General features: G+C 37.3%; 1 protein-coding gene across 1 annotated transcript in view; it reads left to right on the top strand.

Annotated features, from left to right (window-relative positions):
• Positions 1-15,897, top strand: part of npy2rl (neuropeptide Y receptor Y2, like) — a 117,802-nt gene that overhangs the window by 728 nt on the left and 101,177 nt on the right. The window lies entirely within an intron of this gene.

The raw sequence follows: 15,897 nt of genomic DNA, 5'->3' as shown, positions 1-15,897 counted from the left end.
GACAAAAACAGCAGGTTTACAAGTTTTTCCTGTTGTAAATGAAATTATTTTGACTCTAGTTTTTTTTTTTTTTTTTTATTCAGACAAAACAGTTGAGAATCACAGTTACATTCAACCCCTAATGGGATGGATTTGAATAATTTATTTGGTATCAGAACAGTGTAGTATAACTCTGTTGTAAGAGACACATGAATACTGCTGCTGTGAGTTTGAGCCGTGGCTGATTTTCAACTCTTTTTTTTTCCTCCCTGTTGGAGTTTCACATCATACAGTTTAGTGTACGTGGATAGTTTGATGAAGTCCATGTGAAGGTCAATATGGGTCAAAACACAGTAATGTCCCGTCAGAGAGCCAACTTTAATAGATTGCCATTCCAACATTTAGCTCAATGTAAGTCGTTGTTTTGGATAATCCCTTATAGTCCAATTTAAGCAAAAATTTATTTAAAAGTAAAAATGTGGGTCAATTAGCAATATTATTCTGTCAAATTGTCACTAAAATGTCCCATTAGAGAGATTTCGAATACCGTGTTTTGACCCTAATAGTATATAAGTGTTTTAGTGACTGGCTCTTACTTAAGTCATGAAAACACAAATATATGTTTAGTGTCTAAAAGTCCAAAATAATGACCCTAATGTGATGGTTTTTAGCTTTAAAGTCCATACAGTTCACATGAAAACTGACAGTCTGTGCAGAGTTCCTAGCGCTTGCTGCCTTTCAGCTGTTTACGATCACACATCATACATTTAAATGGGCATAGATTGGCGATATTGATCTGCAGAACCATTAACAGTTACATGAACAGACAACCTCAACACTCTACACAAATACATGTGTGTTTTAATGCCTTTGACGTTACTTTCGATGAATAAAACTACTGATAGTGTTGTCAGGTTGTTTAAAAGCTGTTATAACGGTTAAAAACATGTACAGTCGTGGAAAAAATTATTAGTCCACCCTTGTTTTCTTCAATTTCTTTTTCATTTTAATGCCTTGTACAACTAAATGTACGTTTGTTTGGACAAATATAATAATAACAAAAATAGCTCATAGTAGTTGAATTTCAGAGCTGATATCTAACCATTTTCCATGTTTTCTTGATAATAACCAAAATCACTTCAGTTCTTACATCAGTATCTATGGCATTGTACTGACAAAAACAGTGCTTTTAGGCATTCCATGTTTTCTTTTCTGTCTGTTTTAGTCACATTAAACACACAGGAGTTAGTACTTGATTGCATAACCACTGTTTTTGATTACTTTTGATGGTCTAATTATTTTTTCCGTGACTGTATTTCTATAAAATAAATACAATTTAAAGGTTGAAACAATAGCCACAAAATGAAATTTAGGAACATTCCAGTTTAACACAGACTGGTTTGTGACAGTTAACAGTAACACGAGAAAACAACATTTGTAGTATTTTTAATGATTGGTTCTAAAAAGTGTCACAACAAAGTCATGAAAACACTTTCTCTAATGTTTCTTTAGACAAAAATACCTGATAGAGGTGTTAGAAATAGAAGAAAGTATCAATTTCATGATATATCGCAATATTTCATTTCGATATTAAAAAATGTGTACTGATATTTTTAGATATTTATTCAAATGAAGACATGGTGGAGGTGTATTTTTGTTTTTTTGTTTATATTTTTAGGAATCCTGTATATGACAAAAGTAGTATTGTGATCCTGCAGGTCATACATGTAGTTTTTTTGAAAATAATAACACTGATTTGTTAAATAATGGTAAGTTCAAGCATCCTAAAAGCACTTTTTACTGTCTGACAGAGGTAGATGTTAATTTTCCAGGAAATAATAAAAAACAAACAAACAAGCAAAACAAAAAAATATCGCCTTATTAACAGTATTGTGATATATTGCAGTATATCATATTGTGATCCTATCTACAGTCTGAGAGACGTAGATATTAATTTTCCAGGAAATAATTTAAAAAAAGAAGCAAAACAAAAAAATATAGCCTTATTAACAGTATCGTGACATATTACAATATATCATATCGTGATCCTGTTTACAGTCTGAGAGACATAGATGTTAGTTTTCCAGGAAATAATAACAAAAAAAAGAAGCAAAACAAAAATAAATATTGCCTTATAAACAATATCATGATATATTACAATATATCATATCGTGATCCTACTATTGTGATTGGTATCATATTGCCAGATTCTTGCCAATACACACCCCTAGTTAGAACTTGCGTAAATGCTGTTAAAATGCTTCCAACCAGGTTTCTTTTTCTTTACATGTACAATATAAAGGTTTGTCTCTGAGGGAATGATGTGTTTATGACTATTTTCTCGTCATATAAACTATAATATTGTAATTTATATGACCTTTAGGGACTACGCAGCTGAACATTGTTGCAGATTAAACATAAAAACTGATGCTCTGAATTTTCTAGTGGCTGATTTTTTACTGCTTTTCCGCTGTGCTTTTACAGTCACACATCAAACATCAACATGTGCATGGATTGTTTGGTAATACCGATGTGAGGAAACGTCGACTGTAGCATGACAAACAACGGCACTTTCATCATATTCTGAGTCTAGCCGCAAAAAACACAAATGAATCTAATTTTACGGGTCTTTAATGTTGCGTCAACTGAGTGAAATAAGTCATAGAAGTGTCACAAGTTGAATAAAAGCTGTTAAAATTGTTACAGATGGGCTTCCTTTGCTTTAGGTCCATTATGTAAAGGTTTATCTCTGGGGAAATAATGTGTTTATGAGTCTATTTTCTTCTTGTATAGACTAAATAATAGCATTTCACTTGAATTACGGGAACTGCGCAGCTAAATGACTTTGCCGACAAGCATGAAAAGTGATTCTCAGTGCAGAGAACATGTAGCGGCTGCTGAATGATCTATTAGGTGATATGGATCTGAGGAGTTGACAGTAACATGAGCGAGCAACGGCAAATCTCACTATAATCTGACAGAAGTATGTCATTAACACTAGTTGACACAGACAAGTTGTCAGGTTTATCCACCGTAAAACTGGAACTAAAGCACAAATGCAGATGTTAATACCATATGTGTCTGAAAAATGTGTAAAGAGCTGAAAACAAGCTTATTTTAGGAGATCTTTAACCCATAAAGACCCAAACAGCCACCGGTGACCAAGAGCATCTACTGATCTAAACTGTTTAATACCTGTTGATCCACTAATCCTATCAATCCATGTAAATATTTGTGGTAAAATGCAGTTTTTCTTTCTTTCATTGTCATCAGATATGACCCATTTGGATGTTTAGAGGCTCCGTAGTTACCATGAAAACACCGTCATCTTCTACAACATTGATTCACCAGTAAAACCCATGGAGTTGGATCAATGACAGTGGATGGACACACTGGGTTTATGTTCAATTAATGATAGATTTGACTGAAAAAGTAGCTTTTTCTTCAGTTTTTTTCTGTTTTGATACAATAACCTTTGACTTTACTCTTAGCTTTTATGAATATCTACATCAGTGGTTCTCAACCTTTTCTGAACAAACGCCCCTATACGTCATCACAAGCCCCCCCCCCCGAAAAATTTTGTGACAGGGTGGGGGGTGTTATAGCACTCTGTAGGTAGCAACCCCCTTACCTCATCATTACATTAGCCTCCTTGTTGCGTCCATCCCCCCTCCGACACAAGCTGTTGAGGGTGGGGGAATGGGTCTGACAGGGAGGGGGTGTGGCACAGAAGACCGGGGGGGGGGTTTTGTAAGTGTCACGACGCATTCATTGATCATGTAGATGTTCCTTAAAGCTCTGATTTAAGTTGAAGGTTATTATAACATAAACAGACAAAAAAAAATTATACATAAAAATCAGGTATTTTCTTACATTTAATTCACTGACCATGTCTATAAAAGCTCAAGTTAAAGTTGAGGATTATATCAAAAATAGAGAAAATGGAAGAAAAGTGACATTTTCAGTCAAACATATCAATAACTGAACTTAAAATCCAGTGTGTCCATCCACTGTCATTGATCCAACTCCACTGGTTTCACTGGTGAATCAATGTTGTAGAAGATGACGGTGTTTCCACGGTAACTACGGAGCCTCTGAACGTCCAAATGGGTCATATCTGATGACCATGAAAAGATGATGAACTGTATTTTACATCAATTATTTACACAGATTGATAAGATTAACAGATCAGAAGTTACTAAATATTTTAGATCAGTACATGATTTGGTCATTAGTGTCTGTTTGGGTCTTTATGGGTTAAAACCCCCCGGTGTGGGGGTTGCACACACAATACATCATCAAAGAGACTCCTTGGTTGCGTAATGAGAGGTGTTCCTTTTACACAGCATTCCAGAATCATGATTCCACCTTTACCATGGCTCTGTTACTACCTCCAGAGATGTTACAAAGCCATGACAGAGATAGGATCAAATATTTCCACCATTTCGTTTACACAGATGTCGGTCTGGAATAAAGCTGAATTATTCCCGGAATGGAAGTGCTGTGTAAAAGGAGCTATAGAGTAGAGCTGCACAATATATCGTTTGAGCATCGTCATCACAATGTACATGTGCGCAATAGTCACATCTCAGGTCCTGAAATGTCAGAGGTAAATGAACTCAACATGTTCTCATCTAATGTGATGATCCACCAGTCACAATCGTTCTGAATTAGTTTCCCAAAGCAGACCACGTGGAGTGAGTCACTGGTAACAACGTTGAAAAATGAGCAACGAACAAGAGAAAATCACTGAAAACGAAGACTTGGTGCCAAAAAGAAAAGCAACATCAATTTTCTGGAATTATTTCAGCTACTAGAAGGATGATACTGAAACTCATGTTCTGGGCCGACAGTGCCTTAGAAATGTTGTCACGAGAGGAAACATAACTAATTTGTTTGATCATTTACGTCAGCACCACACAGCTATTTCATATCGCAATATATATCGCAGGGTTAAAAAAAATCGCAATGTCAGTTTTTTCCAGTATCATGCAGCCCGACTATAGAGGATAATGTTGTAATAAATGGTGATAAATCACTTAAAGGCTAAATTGAGAGAAAAATTCACTTGGGAACTGACATAAAAGTAGCACTGGGTCTTAATGGATTAAAAAAGAACTGACCAGAGTGACCAGAGACCAGTCTGTATTACTATACTGTTTAATGAGTGAATCAGGTCCATTAGTGCGTTACTGATAATGAGACACACAAACACTAATCCAGCCTAAAGCCACTGTTCTTATCCTCCTGTGATAAGACGAGCCTGTTCAAATATTAAACCATCATTTTCAGCAGAAACACTCGGCTCTCGTCCAACTTCACCTCCTCACTAATGATTCAGCTCTGAAATGAATCTAACCTGTTAGTGCGCATGCATTTTTAAGACCGGAGGTTTGTGGGAATTCTCTTTGTGTCAATCACTGTTTTGTTCTTTGAGGAGAAAAAAACTAATTCAACCATTTCATTACCATCATTTGTTTAGTTTAACTCTACTTATCTCAGTTCTTTTAGCTTGGTTTTGGTCACCACCTACTTTCTAGATTAAAGCAGTGATATTTTGCTTTTTTTAAATGGAATTATGCATTTTCAAACATTTCCCTGTGCTCTACATAAACTGTAAATGCTCTGCTTGGATCTGAATTATTCATTAATTCAACTCCACAGGTCCATCTTCAACCCTATTTCTGAGTAATGACACCTGAAAGGTCGTTTTGAGTGCTGGCCCTTTAAATGCAAATGAGCCACTTCACGCCCCACCCCCTCCAGGTTGTTGGCCATGCTTTCTACCCCGTTCAGCCACTTGCGTTTGTTAATACAACCAACAACTGAACGTTTTAGGTAACTGACTCGAAATTTGGATATATTTTTAGTTTTTACTACAACCGCTGCTGCTGACAAACAATTATATCGTACTCGGAGAAATGTTCGTTGGAAATCTTGACTTTATATGTGCAAATGTTGTGACGTAACTAGTTATAAAATGTAACAAATTAAACAGGAATTAAAACAGGTTGTAGAAATCCACTAAATTTTTGCCAAAATTAATATAAAGATAGCTTTGGAGCACCAGGAGGGTTCAAATTCAAACTTTTTAAACTATTAGGGTCCAAATACACAAATAAATGAACCAAAGACTAGGCTAATAAAAGTGGGTTTAGCAAAATGTGACCCCTTTCAGGCTTTTTAGCACTTTTTGTAAATGTATTTATGAAACATCTACCAAAAAATTGTTTGTTTTTTTGCTATGACTATATCCTGTCAGTGAACCCTAACCGAGATTTTTCAAGATGTCACTCAGTGTGACATTTCTTCAAACATATTCAACTTTTTTTGCATGCATTTGTGTGTCTTCTCGCAAATGTATGACTACAAATTCAGAACGTGTTTGATATTTTGTCCTAAATTTGTGACCATTATAAATGTACTATTTTAAGTTCAGAGATGTTTTTTTTACTGATAATTTTACCACTTCAATCTCTTTTATTTGGCGTTGAGTGACCCATCAAACAAATGTCAGCATAATTTTAGAAAAACCTTCACTATGTCGTTATTTTAAGTTTAAAAGCTAAAGTTTGACCCGTTGGAGATGAGTCTAGATCTGCCTCATTAGTCCAGCCCATTCTTCCCTCTCTTCTTGGCTCAGTTTTAGTCACCACCACTTTCTTTTCCTTCCAAATATATCTCAGACAATATTATAGGTAATGCTGAAAGCCTTTAATCTTCTCATAAATTTCCCCTTTTCTAATTTTAGCAAACATTGATTTCGCTACACATCTTATGGGTGTGGCTTATCATTATAAAAAACCATCTCAGCAGATGTGTTCTGTGTTGTATTTAGTTAAATAAAGTACTTTTCTTTGTTCAGTGAAATGGGAGAATGATTTTTTTTTTAAATTTTACATTCATTGAACCAGGTTTGAAACATATGGGGGCTTGTCCGGGATGTTAGATTGGATTTAGTTGATACTTGGCTTTAATAGCATTTACTAGCCGCCTGTCTGAGGAGAACTGTGTTATTTTTTGTTTCTGCTCTGGTGTGAAAATTAAAAAGGTAAATGGAATGTCTCTCCTGTTTTAGGTTTTAGGTGTTTTAGGTTTTTTTGTTTGTTTTCCGTGAGGCCACAGCATTTTAGCTTTGAGTACACTGCCATGATGGATGAGGTGGGTTGACATTTTATAGTTACCTGGATGGTTCAGTGGTCTCTGTTTATGTATTGTATGTCCCAAAAAAAAAAATTACAATCGGACTTTCCGCATTGATAACTTTCAAAATAATTAAACAATCTAAATGCTATTTCAGTGTATGAAACTATAACTTGTTACCTACATCTGGCAGAATACCCCATTTAATTTGGTTCAGTGGTCATGGAGAAATGTGGGTCTTTGTAAAGCATGTCATGGGTTCGTTTCTTCCAAGTTTGGCACTTTGATGCTCTTGGCGTCCATATGAATGAAAATATTTTGCTTCCAACTAACAGGGTAACTAATAAATGAATTCAAATTCTGTGCATAACATTATATTAATGGTGTGTACTCATGTGAGGTTTTGTTTTTGAAAGATGTATTGATCTCTCAATTACCTTACCAATGTTTGCAAAACTCAGAAATCTGCTTCTTTTTTGATGTAATTCCTTTTTCATTTTGTTAGTTGAAAATGAAAGGAAACAAGCAGTCACTCTTTCAAAAGAGATATTTTTGTGCGAGAACACAATGAACAACTTTGTATTTGTAAGGCATGAACACAATGGACAACACGTCTCCTTACAAAACTCGGAGGGAAAGGACTTCTGACATGTTTTACAAAGATCCACGTTTCTCTGTGACCACTGAAACAAATCAAATGGGGTTTTCTGCAAGATGGAGGTAATAAGTTATAGTTTCAGGCCCTGAAATTGCATTTTGATTGATTCTCTATCAAAGTTATCATTGCAGAAAGTCCGATTGTAATTTGTTTGGGACATACGGTACAGTACGGGTCAGTATGGTATAGTGGTGCATACTGTTTCCTCTCACTGTTTGGTGGTCAGTGTGTTTGGTTATTGCCGTGGTATCATGTCAGTCTTGGAGGAGTTTGTGCAGAATCCTCCTGAGGCCTTGTGAGAAGTTTTAACTAGGGATAGTTAAAGCTGCACTGCATTTTAGGATTGACCTCCTTGGGAAAGACCTCATTTTGTCTTTGCTAAAGTTTGGTTTGGTAAAGGCAGTTTATATTTTTTTAGCGATTTATAATGCTGTCATCTCAGAGGATTCAGTTTTTCTCCCAAATGTATGATTTTTTTGGTCGTTAGAGCACTGCATCAATCACTGAAAGTCCACAGAGAGTTTGGCTCATAAATTTTCCACTTACATCTCTGAATATTAAAGTGTTGGTTCATAAAGTATGTTTCAGAAAAGCCTTACTGTTAAGACTCGACTCTTGGTGTGGACCCAAATGCACGAGACGCAATTGTCAGTGGTCAAAAAAAAGATTTATTTTAACAAAAGTTCTCAAAGTACAAAAGATTAACAAAAAGAGAAAGCACAACGTGCTCTAAAAATTTCTAACAACAAAAGGAGAAGTACAACGTACTTTAAACAAACAAAAAGCCATGAGTAGAAAACATGGAGTTCAAGATTCTCAAGACTAGATACTTAACAGAACGCTCTTCACAAGACCACAGATAACGACGCACTGACAAGAGACAAAGGGAGCGGGGAGAATATATAAGGGAGGCAGGGATCACAAACAGGTGTGGACAATTATGAGGAGACAGCAGGTGCAGGCAATGATGGGACAGGGAAGACAAAGACAAGACTGACAGAGTGCAGACAGAACAGGAAGGAAACCACCATCACCAAAATAAAACAGGAAAAGACAAAAACCCAAAACTAAATCAACATAAACGTCGACGCATGACAGTACCCCCCCCACCAGGTCCGACTCCTGGCGGACCAGGAGAGGCAGACTGTCCAGAATGAAAGTCTCTGATGAGCTGCTTGTCCAAAATGTCTCTTGAAGGAACCCACATTCTTTCTTCTGGACCATACCCCTCCCAGTCCACCAAGTACTGGTGACCTCTGCCCCTCCGTCGGACTGCCAAAAGTCTCTTGACCGTGTAGACTAGACCCCCATCAACAGTCCGAGGCGGTGGAGGAGGCGTGACTGGAGGAACCAAAGGACTCTGGACAACTGGCTTGAGCCGGCTTACGTGGAAGGTAGGATGAACACGAAGTGACCTGGGCAGACGGAGACGCACGGATACAGGGTTAATCACCTTGGAAACTGGGAATGGTCCAACAAACCCCAACAGTTATGAATTCACCTACGTACTCAGACGTTACAGTAGTTTGACAAATTTTCCCATTAGGTGAACGTGAGTATGGTATGAAGAGTGAAAGATGACGTGTGATGGAGGGTTATTACTTTAGAACAAGTTGAACTGCTTGTTAAGGCACTTGATACAAATTGGTTAAAATTTCTAAAATAAAAGGTGGAGAATGGAGGGTGTCGTACGGTGGTCTGTTGGTGCTGGCTTTGTGTCGTCGGTGGATATGAGTCGTCACAATGTGCATCGATACATCATTTTTTTTTCTTTTACTTGGTCCCATGCTTTCCTCTCAGTGCTCATGTCTTCAGCGTGTGGTGGTGCAGCACAGAGCCCTATGAAGGCAAATGAGTTCTTCCAAAAACGCTTCCATCCAAATACACATTCCATATGGTGGCATCCAAAAAAAAGAAGACAGACAGAACTGTACATTAAAAAAAAAAAAAAAAAAAAAAATCCAAGACAGTGGGGTTGAGGGGAGGAAAACAAGGGGTACACAGGGGAATGAAGGATGGACTGATTGGCTCATGGCTTGACTTCTTCACCACTCTCACTGTGGTACTCTGCCACGTATAGGCTCTTGTCGATGATACCAGGGATGGGCTTGATCTCTGTTCCGAGCTGCTCCTCGATCCCCTTCAGGTTGAAGCGATCATCGTAAGTGATCAGGTTGATGGCGAGACCCAAGTGTCCAAAACGTCCAGATCTCCCAATGCGATGAAGGTATGTTTCTCCCAGTTTAGGGAAGTCAAAGTTGATGACAACAAAAAGAGAAAGCACAACGTGCTCTAAAAATTTCTAACAACAAAAGGAGAAGTACAACGTACTTTAAACAAACAAAAAGCCATGAGTAGAAAACATGGAGTTCAAGATTCTCAAGACTAGATACTTAACAGAACGCTCTTCACAAGACCACAGATAACGACGCACTGACAAGAGACAAAGGGAGCGGGGAGAATATATAAGGGAGGCAGGGATCACAAACAGGTGTGGACAATTATGAGGAGACAGCAGGTGCAGGCAATGATGGGACAGGGAAGACAAAGACAAGACTGACAGAGTGCAGACAGAACAGGAAGGAAACCACCATCACCAAAATAAAACAGGAAAAGACAAAAACCCAAAACTAAATCAACATAAACGTCGACGCATGACACTTAGACATGCCTTCATTTAACAACAAACACAAAATAAGGTACTGAAATGAAGTAAAAACACTTACTGTGTTTTCCGGACTATAGAGTGCACCTGAATATAAGCCGCACCCACCAAATTTTAAAAGAAACGAATATTTGTACATATATAGGCCGCACCTGACTATAAGCCACAGGTGTCCATGTTGTAACATGAAATATTTACACAGAAAGATGGTAAACAGAAAGATTTTTTAAATATTAATTTCCATACCTTAACTCACAGGTGTCAAACTCCGGTTCTCGAGGGCCAGTATCCTGCATGTTTTAGGTATTTCCCTCTTCCAGCCACACCTGGATCAAATAATGATCAGCTCATCGTCATGCTCTGCAGAAGCCTGATAATGATGTAATGGCTTCCAGGTGTGCTGGAAAAAGGAAATATCTAAAACCTGCACGATAATGACCCTCGAGGACCTGAGTTTGACACCCCTGCCTTAACTGCTTTTTTCCAAACAGTGTCTGTAACATGGCAGTAAAACAGCAGTAACACGGCTGGTTAAAAAACCCAGAAAAGTTACAGATCGCTATCTTCATCTTCCTTCTGAGCATTGAAACCACTGAAGTCATGTTCTTCAGTGTCGGAGTTGAACATCCTCAGAAAGGCTCCGTCACACACCTTCTCAGTCTCTCTTTCATTGTCGCTCTCATTGTCACTTTCGTGCAGCAGCTCTATTTCCATCTTGGACAGACACATCGCTTACTTTTAACTCAAAAGCTGCATCATATGCATTTCTTCGTGTGTTTTCCATGACGAGGGTTTGTGCATGACACACAAAATGATTGTTAAAAGTTAAGCTTAAAACTTCTCCTTTTTGCATCACCTCTTCCACCTGTCTGTCTCGCTTTTGCGCTTCCTGCTAGAGCGCCCCCTGGAGGCGTTAGTTAGCCTGTAAAAATATATACTTGAGCCGCATCATTGTATAATATTTCTAGGATTAAAGGACTGATCTGAGCAGGACCTTGAAAAACTTGTCCATGCATTCATCTTTAGTCGAGTTGACTACTGTAACAGTATCTTCTCTGGTCTGCCTAAAAAGCCAATCAGACAACTGCAGCTGATCCAGAATGCTGCTGCTGGAGTCCTCATTAAGACCAAGAGAGTGGACCACATCAGTCCAGTTCTGAGGTCTCTACACTGGCCCCCTGTCTCTCAGAGAATAGACTTTAAAATTCTCTTGCTAGCAAATAAAGCACTGAATGGTTTAGGCCCAAAATACATTAGAGACCTTCTAGTCCAGTATGAACCATCCAGACCACTCAGGTCATCTAGTGCAGGTCTGCTCTGTGTTCCCAAAGTCAGAACTAAACATGGAGAATCAGCATTCAGTTTCTATGCTCCGTATATGTGGAACAAACTTCCAGAAAGTATCAGGTCTGCTGAGAGTCTGAGTTCTTTTAAGTCAAGGTTAAAGACTCACCTGTTCACTGCTGCCTTTGACTAAAAGGCTTTTTCACTTTTTAAATTTTAGATTCTCTTTCGAAACTCTGCACTGCAACTCTTACTTTAATATGTGTATGGTTTTATATGTTTGGGTTTTATGTGTTGTTTTCTTACTTGCTGTTTTTAATCACCTTTTACATCTTTATTTTATAATGTTTTAAATGTGTTTCTTTTTCCCTTGTCGTTGTATTTCAATGCCCTGTGTGAAGCACCTTGAATTGCCTTGTTGCTGAAATGTGCTATACAAATAAACTTGTCTTGCCTTGCCTTGCCTTATAAGCCGCAGGGTTCAAAGCGTGAGAAAAAAGTAGCAGCTCATAGTCCAGAAAATGCAGTAAATTAAGGGAATATTCAACACCAGAAACTTTTTTGGAGTCTAAGCCAGAGAAACTTTGCAGTTTGAATTGCTGTGTGAGGAAAGGTCAGATCAAATGGGAAACTAAATTCAATGTCATTTGGGAGGCTTATTAAAATATATATAAATATATATATATGATGAGGGTCAGTGAGCTGACAGCTGGTGACCTACTTGTACTAATGTAAAACACTGACCACATTTTAATATCGCCTGCAGTAATGATGCATTTCCAAAAATGACTCAGAGGGTTTAGTTTGTTGATATTAAATTCAGGGATTTAAACTTTGACCCATGTCTGAATTGTAAAGAAATCGTTTCTGGCACTGTATTCATTTTTACTGCCTAAAGACCTTATGAAAAATCTAAAGCTCCATGTTTCCTTGCGATAAAGGTAAGTGCCCTGCTCTTTTTCTACCCTGTTTAAAACTCCACAGACTGTAAAAGTACTACATTTGGTACATTCTACCAGTGTTAAAGTGAGTCATTGCTGGTGCTTCAAATATATCTGGTGGCTTTTAAAGGTGTAGCTGCTGTGTGACAATAAGAGGATAGAAAAGGAGGAGGAAGGAAAGGGGAAAATAGTGTCAAGAGATTAGGAAATAAAGAAGGAATAAAAAGAGTGAAATAACAATAATGGAAAAGAAATTTGTGAGTAAAAACGACATTCTAAGTGGAATGTGAAGGAGGGCATGAAATAAAAAGGAATCAAAGATGCAGAAGAGGAAAGAAGAGAGAAGAAGAGGTCGCAAAGGGAAAAGAGGAAGGTTAGGAAAGGAAGCAAAGGAAGTGATTAATTAGAGGATGAAGCAGAGTTAGGGAAGGAGAAGTTAAAAGGAAAAGGGAGGAGGAAGAAAAAAAAGTGAAAACTAATAGAAGGAGAGAAGAGGAGGAGATGAGGAAGAATTAAAGGGAGGGAAGATGGAGTCTGAGGAAAGAAGAGCATAAAAGAAGAAAACTAAAAAAAGAGTGAAGTCATGAAAGAAAAGAAGAAAAAAGGAAGGTATGAGTAAGAAAAGGAACATTTGAGAAGAATTGAGTAAAGACAAGGATAGAAGACGTTAAGGAAGTTGAAAAGTTGAAAAAATATTAACAGAGAGTCCAAGTGAGGAAAGAAGGAGGGAAGAGTGACAACAGAAAAGGTCAACAAAAGGAAAGGTCGACGGAGCAAGTGTTAGAAAAGGAACGAAAGAATATGAAAAGATGTGGAAATGGACGAGGATGCTGTAACAGGAAAGAAGGGAGAAGAAGAAAAGGGTAGAAAATTAGAAAAGAATAGGACATGGGAATAGAAAGATGGCAAAGAAAAGGACTAATGAAGGAAGTGAGAAGAACTAAGTGTTAGAAATTCGAGAAGGACGATGACAGAAAGTAAAAAAGGTAAAAAAATAAAAAATAAAAAAAAATCAGAAAAGGGGGAAAAAAGTAGAATATAAGAGGAGGTGGAAGTGAAAAAAAGCCTAAGTCGCACTGATTACACATTAATAAGGCTCTTCTTTAATCATAAGCTTCCTTTTTCCAACACATTATACAATAAAGACAGAGGTTTTGTAAAGAAAAAAAAACATGTAAGAGAAGAAGATGCTGAGACGGGGAGGGGAGGAGGAGTCTGAGGACAAAAGAGGATGGTGGAGGAGGAATTAGAGAAGAGATAAAGGCACAAGGAAAGAGAGTAGGAGGAAGAGTAGGAGGTGGGAAGAAGAAAGGGGAGGGGGAGGGAGAGAAGAGGGGATAAGGAAGGGACAAGGATGTTTGGCAAGGAAATAAGGAAAGGAGATGATGTTGGGCTAAAAGATGAGGTTGAATCAACTCAAGTGGTATCTGAAAAATATACGATAAAATAAAGTCAAATGTTCTGTTACAGTGGGATTCAGCTCCATAGAGTCATATTTGGACAGAGATACGATAAATATTGTATTAATTCCATGCATGAAGAAATAAAAGCATGAGCAATCTTATCTAAATTAGTCTTTGAAATATGACCTCAGGAGAAAATAACACTTTCAAATCGATTATCTGCAGTTTTTAAGGTTTGCTTGGACACGAGTTGATTGATTTGATTGTTTATGTCGAATATCAACATTTTAAACCAATACAACCACAAAAATCAATAAACCTCCAGTCTCTATTTTCTTGCCATTAGCATTTGATCACATTTCTGGTCATTTTTCAGATAGTCAATATCAAACTTTGATGCTTCCACTATTCTTGTCATTTAACTGTTCCAACGCTTCATGCTCTTCCTCCATTTTCTAGAAACATACAATTTGCGACAGACTTTTCAAGTAACATGAACTTTTATGTTATGACCAAAAATAAACTCTGTCCATTTCCTAAAAGTTTTACACATTGTTGAAGTTATTTGTCGCATATTCTTCATGTTAGATAAGAATTATATGATTTGTTGAAGTCTTTGAATGAGCAGTACAGTTGGATATCATCTGCATATAAAATAATAGGCTAATAGACACTGAATTTATTGATAATCTGTCCGAGATGGATCAAATATAACATGAGCAAAATGAGGCCTAATACAGGAGCCTGAGGAACTCCACTTCACAAATACCAAGCTCCAGTCTTTATTGTCTTTCCATTAGCATTTGATTGCATTTCTAGTCTTTTTTCAGATAGTCAATATCAAACTTTGATGATTCCGCTATCCTTGTCTTTCAGTGGTTCTAACGCTTTCATGCTGTTCCTCCCTTTACTAGAACTTTTATGTTATGACCAAAAATGTACAGTGTAAGGCCACGATGTCCTTTGAGCTAAAATGGAGTCAGTTCACCCGTTAGTCCAAATGAATATTTTACTTATCATTTACTAATTTACTAATCATCTGTCCAAGATGGATCAAGTATAACATGAGCAAAATGGGGCCTAATACAGGAGCCTGAGGAACTCCACTTGGCAAATACCAAACTCCGGTCTCTATTATCTATCCATTAGCATTTGATCACATTTCTGGTCATTTTTGAGATAGTCAGTTAACTCGCCAAAACGAAACTTTGATGCTTCCACTATCCTTGTCATTCAGCTGTTCCAACACTTCATGGTCTTCTTCCATTTTCTGGAAACTTACAGTAGGCGACAGACTTCATGGCTAACATGAACTTTTACGTTATGAACAAAAATGTACTTTGTAAGGCCACAATGTCCTTTGAGCTAAAATGTAATCAGTTCACTCATTAGTCTAAGTGAATATTTTACTTATCATTTACTAGTTTACTAACCATTTACTAATAATTTACTAATCATCTGTCAAAAATGGATCAAATATAACATGAGCAAAATGGGGCCTAACACAGGAGCTTGAGGAACTCCACTTGACAAATACCAAGCTCTGGTCTCTATTGTCTTTCCATTAGCATTTGATCACATTTCTGGTCAACTTTCAGATAGTCAATGAACTCTGTCTTCCTCCAATTTCTAGAGACTTGCAATTAGAAATAGACTTTTTAGCTAACATGAACTTTTATGTTATGATCAAAAATGTACTATTTAAGGCCACGATGCCCTTTGAGCTAAAGTGGAATCAGTTCACCCGTTAGTCCCAGTGATTGTTTTTGCCAAATTTGATAACTTTACATCAAGCCATTTCTGAGGTATTGTCTTCAAATCTAA

This window comes from Sphaeramia orbicularis, chromosome 18 (assembly GCF_902148855.1).
Source record: "Sphaeramia orbicularis chromosome 18, fSphaOr1.1, whole genome shotgun sequence".
Classification (NCBI taxonomy): Eukaryota; Metazoa; Chordata; class Actinopteri; order Kurtiformes; family Apogonidae; genus Sphaeramia; species Sphaeramia orbicularis.
This window is presented reverse-complemented; position numbering and strand designations above follow the sequence as displayed.